Source organism: Ambystoma mexicanum, chromosome 9 (assembly GCF_040938575.1).
Source record: "Ambystoma mexicanum isolate Mex_15411 chromosome 9, UKY_AmexF1_1, whole genome shotgun sequence".
Lineage (NCBI taxonomy): Eukaryota > Metazoa > Chordata > Amphibia > Caudata > Ambystomatidae > Ambystoma > Ambystoma mexicanum.
Window position 1 is genome coordinate 307,316,636 of NC_090931.1, and position 7,312 is coordinate 307,323,947.

Here is a 7,312-nt window from a genome sequence, read left to right on the forward strand (position 1 = left end):
AACCCAGCCCCCATTACCTGTGACCCCACCCTGCAGGCAGCCCCCTCCAGACAGGCCACCCACACCCCAGCCCCCATCACCCATGACCACAACCTGCAGGCCGCCCCCTCCACATGGGATACCCCAGCCCCCAGCACCCATGACCACACCCTGCAGGCAGCCCCCTCCACATGGGATACCCCAGCCTCCATCACCCATGACCCCACCCTGCAGGCAGCCCCCTCCAGATGGAATACTCCAGCCCCCATCACCCATGACCCCACCCTGAAGGCGTCCCCCTTCACATTGGATACCCCAGCCCCCATCACCCGTGACCACACCCTGCAGGCAGCCCCCTCCACATGGAATACCCCTACCCCCATCACCCGTGACCCCACCCTGCAGGCAGCCCTCACCACATGGGATACTCCAACCCCCATCACCCGTGTCCCTACCCTGCGGGCAGCACCCTCCACATGGGATACCCCAGCCCCCATCACCTGTGACCACACCCTGCAGGCAGCACCTTCCATGTGAGATACCCCAGCCCCATCACCCGTGACCCCACCCAGCAGGCATCGCCTTCTAAATGGGTTACCCCAGCCCCCAACACCCGTGACCCCACCCTGTAGGCAGCCCCCTCCACATGGGATACCCCAGTCTCCATCACCTGTGACCCCACCCTGCATGCAGCCCTCTCCACATGGGATACCCCAGCCCCATCACCTGTGACCACACCCTGCAGGTAGCCCCCTCCACATGGGATAACCCAATCCCCATCACCCGTGACCCCCACCCTGCAGGCAGCCCCCTCCAGACGGGCCACCCACACCCCAGCTCCCATCACCCGTGACCCCACCCTGCAAGCAGCCCCCTCCACATGGGATACCCCAGCCCACATCACCCATGACCACACCCTGCTGGCATCCCCCTCCACATGGGATACCCCAACCCCCATCACCCATGAACCCACCCTGCAGGCAGCCCCCTCCAGACAGGCCACCCACACCCCAGCCCCCATCACCCATGACCACAACCTGCAGGCCGCCCACTCCACATGGGATACCCCAGCCCCCATCACCCATGACCACACCCTGCAGGCAGCCCCCTCCACATGGAATACTCCAGCCCCCATCACCCGTGACCCCACCCTGCAGGCGGACCCCTTCACATTGGATACCCCAGCCCCCATCACCCATGACCACACCCTCCAGGCAGCCCCCTCCACATGGAATACCCCTACCCCCATCACCCGTGACCCCACCCTGCAGGCAGCCCTCACCACATGGGATACCCCAACCCCCATCACCCGTGTCCCTACCCTGCGGGCAGCCCCCTCCACATGGGATACCCCAGCCCCCATCACCTGTGACCACACCCTGCAGGCAGTCCCTTCCACGTGAGATACCCCAGCCCCATCACCCGTGACCCCACCCAGCATGCATCGCCTTCTACATGGGTTACCCCAGCCCCCATCACCCGTGACCCCACCCTGTAGGCAGCCCCCTCCACATGGGATACCCCAGTCTCCATCACCTGTGACCCCACCCTGCATGCAGCCCTCTCCACATGGGATACCCCAGTCTCCATCACCTGTGACCCCACCCTGCATGCAGCCCTCTCCACATGGGATACCCCAGCCCCCCTCACCTGTGACCACACCCTGCATGCAGCCCCCTCCACATGGGATACCCCAGCACCCATCACCCGTGACCCCACCCTGCAGGCAACCCCCTCCACATTGGATACCCCAGCCCCCATCACCTGTGACAACACCCTGCAGGCAGCCCCCTCCACATGGAATACTCCAGCCCCCATCACCCGTGACCCCACCCTGCAGGCGGCCCCCTTCACATTGGATACCCCAGCCCCCATCACCCATGACCACACCCTCCAGGCAGCCCCCTCCACATGGAATACCCCTACCCCATCACCCGTGACCCCACCCTGCAGGCAGCCCTCACCACATGGGATACCCCAACCCCCATCACCCGTGTCCCTACCCTGCGGGCAGCCCCCTCCACATGGGATACCCCAGCCCCCATCACCTGTGACCACACCCTGCAGGCAGCCCCTTCCACATGAGATACCCCAGCCCCATCACCCGTGACCCCACCCAGCAGGCATCGCCTTCTACATGGGTTACCCCAGCCCCCATCACCCGTGACCCCACCCTGTAGGCAGCCCCCTCCACATGGGATACCCCAGTCTCCTCACCTGTGACCCCACCCTGCATGCAGCCCTCTCCACATGGGATACCCCAATCCCCATCACCCGTGACCCCACCCTGCAGGCAGCCCCTTCCAGACGGGCCACCCACACCCCAGCTCCCATCACCCATGACCACACCGTGCAGGCCGCCCCTCCTCATGGGATACCCCATCCCCCCTCACCTGTGACCACACCCTGCATGCAGCCCCCTCCACATGGGATACCCCTGCCCCCATCACCCGTGACCCCACCCTGCAGGCAGCCCCCTCCACATTGGATACCCCAGCCCCCATCACCTGTGACAACACCCTGCAGGCAGCCCCCTCCATATGGGATACCCCAACCTCCATCACCCGTGACCCCACCCTGCAGGCAGCCCCCTCCACATTGGATACCCCAGCCCCCATCACCTGTGACAACACCCTGCAGGCAGCCCCCTCCACATGGAATACTCCAGCCCCCATCACCCGTGACCCCACCCTGCAGGCGGCCCCCTTCACATTGGATACCCCAGCCCCCATCACCCATGACCACACCCTCCAGGCAGCCCCCTCCACATGGAATACCCCTGCCCCCATCACCCGTGACCCCACCCTGCAGGCAGCCCCCTCCACATTGGATACCCCAGCCCCCATCACCTGTGACAACACCCTGCAGGCAGCCCCCTCCATATGGGATACCCCAACCTCCATCACCCGTGACCCCACCCTGCAGTCAACCCGCTCCACATGGGATACCCCAGCCCCCATCGCCCGTGACCCTACCCTGCAGGCAGCCGCCTCCACATGGGATACCCCAGCCCCCATCACCCATGACCACACCCTGCAGGCAGCCCCCTCCACATGGGATACCCCAGCCCCCATCACCCATGACCACACCCTGCAGGCAGCCCCGTCCACATGGGATACCCTAGCCCCCATTACCCTTGACCACACCCTTAAGGCAGCCCCCTCCACATGGCATACCCCAGCCCCTATCACCCGTGACCCCACCCTGCAGGCATCCCCCTCCACATGGGATACGCTAGCCCCCATCATCCATGACCACACCCTTATGGCAGCCCCCTCCACATGGCATACCCCAGCCCCCATCACCCGTGACTCCACCCTGCAAGCAGCCCCCTCCACATGGGATACCCCAGCCCCCACCACCCATGACCACACCCTGCAAGGCGGCCCCCTCCAGATGGGACATCACCTGCATGCTGTACCCTGATATAGTGACACATCATCAGTCCATCGATTGTGTGTCGTGCACCTTGACTGCCACATTGTGACACCACCCAGAATATCCACCCTAACATGTATCCTGCAAACCAAAATAAATGCATTCACCTGGGCCTCATCCTTGAGTGTGGCAGCTGCTCAAACACAATTGCTGTCCCCAACCATCTCCCAACATACATTTGTAACAAGTTAATGTTAAAGTGAGGCCCTGCTGGGCATGTGACAATGTCATGCCATGAATCCCCAGGGACAAATAGTTCCACAATGACAGAATTAAAACCACCCTCAATGTGTGCCACATGAACAAACACTGGCCAGGTGTCTCACAGGCTGGGCCCCATTGAGCTGATATTACTAGAAGAGATTTCCTAATAAACACATCACTGTTTCGCTCATGTGTGAGGGACATGGCAATCAAACAGTGCAACATGAGACGAGACAGCTGCATTGGGAGGATAGCTCAGTGGCAACATGCTTGCCTTGGAAGCAAGACGACACAAAGCAAAACAGGTTTGATCCCCGGGTCCGTGCTTAGAAACCTCTGGGTATTAAGCGTGTTATAAATAACCTATCATATCAATGTGTAAATACAAAGAAATGGCAATATTGTATCCCAGTGCAAGAGGTCCATCAACACCAGAAATAATGATAACTGAACAAACACATGCTGTGAAGGGGAAAGCACTACATGTCTGTTACACAGCATCAAGCAAATCATGTGCCAATATCCTGAACATGTCACACTCCCACAATCACCCCACCCACCTCCATCACAAACACAGTGAGGGCTAATACACAGTGATGCTGCACATGTGAAAGGAAATGCCATTTGGCCATGCACACCCAAACTCCCACTTCACACACCATCACCGGTCAGCCACATGTGTATACTCACCCCGCAAATAAACACCGAACATTACACATGCATGTAGGGAACCACACACATGACTAACAATGGTCATAATCAGGGCTACTAAATGGACTACCAAACCGGCAGACTGCAAAAATAACGGCGACAAACAATGACCGTGAGAGAAAAAATAAATATATTGAACAGTTGTATTACTTGCATACAGACTGAAAATCAAATAATCAAAGTTGTCCATGTAAAAAGTATAAATTTAAAAATGTTCTTGTGTATAACAATATTTACAATAAAATAATAAATAACAATAACGCATGGTGAACAGGATCCCTAAAACACACACTAAAAAACTATGTACAAAAAAAATGGAGGCTAGTCCAAAGTCCACTCCAAATAAAAACATAAATAAAAGGAAACCTAACCATAAATAACTATGTACAAAAAATGGAGTAATATCCAAAATCCAAGCTCCAAATAATACATAAAATCAACGGAAACTTACATCTAAAAAACGATGTACACAGGCAGCGGGCTAGTCCTCCTCGTCACCAATCTCACTCAATGTCTGGACCAGGGCATCATCGAGCACTGCCTCCACTTCCCCCAGGCGGGCCTCTATTGTCGCCTCGAGGGCTTGCAGGGCCACCAGCATGAACCTCTCCATCCCCTTTCAAACCCCTGTCAAGTATCCTCAAGGATGGCAGCCTACCTCCTTGCCCGACGCAGTGCAATCTCCGCCCTGGCCATGGTGACTCTTGCCTCCAGAGCCCGCTGCTTCTCTGCCCCGATTCGCTGCCCATATTGCACAAACACGGAAGACATCCTCGATCTGAGTTCCACATTTGCGTCCTGTCTGATGCCGGATACCTGCCCCCTTGAGATGGTATGCCCTGAGTACAAAAGCCTCCTCCTCAGAGCCTGCTGCTGCCATAGCGCCCGGTGCCTGCTTCGTATGGACACCCTCTGAGCTGATGACATTACCCAGGGGTGTCTGGCCCGTGCCCTGCTTGTGGGTGCCTGCTCTCCCTCCATTGCCATTGCTCCTGTCGTAGCCTGGATCGGCATGGTGACCACCTCAGCTGATCCACTGTCGACTCCCAACTCATGCAGGGATGTTTGCTCCACCAGAAGGGCCAACATGGGTGGGACTGGTGCACAGGGGGCCCTGGTGGTATCTGGGCCTGAAGGCGCCCCGGGAGTACGACTGGCACACAGAGGAAGAAGACGAGGAGGGGGTTGCATTAGTGGCCATTTCACGCAGCACAATCAAGACCAGGAATCCTGCTAGCCACTTCAGGAGATGCCAGACGTCATTGTGATGATGTGCAAGCACACAAGTGCAAGCATGCACATCATCACGAATGACGCATGCACACTTCCCAATACCGACTAGCAGGGGTACCACTCTGTCCCGAAGGGCAACATCCGCAGGCATTGGGGTGTCGGTCTGGGTGGAAACATCCGACACCTGTGGATGGGTCCAGTCTGAGGCATGCCGGCAGGTGCATACTGTTGCAGGCGCTGACCCAGGGACAGGAATTTGCACAGGCACCTCCACGGTGACCTGCACAGCCTCATGCCCCAGGGTCAAGACTGCAGCAGTCACACCCACCTCACCACCCCCGCCGGAACCCATAGACTGGGTTACTATGGCCCCCTCCAGCAGCTCCTCCCCCGCCATCCTGCATACCTCCAGAGCGTCTTCTGCAGTGGATGGCCACTGTGTTTGCTCACCTGCCCCCTCCCCTCCCCCCCACTGCCGAGGAGTCCATGTGCACCTTCGCCCTCTTGGACTTCCCATCAGCAGCTTTGACCGATGGTCCAGACGTGACACCAGCCACCTCGCTCCCCGATGATGCTGTGTTCAGGGAGGGTGGCTGGGCCTTGCGCCTATGCCTGGAGGAGGCATCCCTGCTGCCTTGCTCCACAGCACCGTCTCCGCCCTCTTCTTCCAATGCAACTGCAGATAAGGAGACATAGAACACAAACATCAGGGTACTGAACACAAACATCAGGGTACTGCACCGATGTGTGCTTGGCACCAAAAATATTTGCATGAATTACACCGCTAAAGGGTACAACCATCATCACCCTCCACAAAACACAGGTACATGCAGTGCACATACATACACGTACATGTCTGTCCTTCACAACAGACAATCAAATCTGGGGGCATGGCAAAGTCACAACCTATCAATTGCGCATGCTACACACACATGCATCATGTGCTCATACACATGTCATGCACATACATCACCTGACAGTCCTCCAGCAGTGCACTGAGCAATCACATCAGAGTCCCCTCAACAGCAATCACACAACATGACTAAGTCACACATTGAAATGCACCTGTTACATCCATCCAGGAGCGATGGCCAGTCACACAGTCACATCTTAGACACATAAACATGAACACCATGCATGCACATGTGGTTGACAACAACACCTCATCTGTCACACTTCTCACACGGGCACGTCTCAGACACATGTAACTAACCACATGCATGTTGTGAAATGCTGCAGTACAACACACAATGCAAATGTAATATCATTGAAATCACACATGGTTCACTGAACACATGTTGAGCACTGTCTGGGACATGCACACAGACATCTGTAGAAGAGACATACTTGCTGTAAGCCCAAGGTGCACACTCCCGCCATACATTAACATACACATGCACTGTGGAGCTCAGCAACACATGGACACTCACCTGACGACTCCAGACGTTCCTGCAAATCGCTGACCTGGGTGTGCAGCGCCGGGTAGAACTTCTCCAGGACCCGCATGTCTGTGGTGTTCATCTGGCTCCTGAGCCCCACCAGCCTGAAGGAAGTGCAGGGCCTTGCTGTTGGTCCTGGATTTCAGGTCCTCCCAGCACTTGTGCACGTGGTGGTAGTCACGGGATGCTACCCCCACCGTGTTGATTGCATCCACAATCTGGTCCCAGATCAGCTTCCGTCCTACCTTGCCGACTTGCGTTGGGGCGTGGAAAAGGGCATCATAATGCCCCAGGACATGCTCCACCAG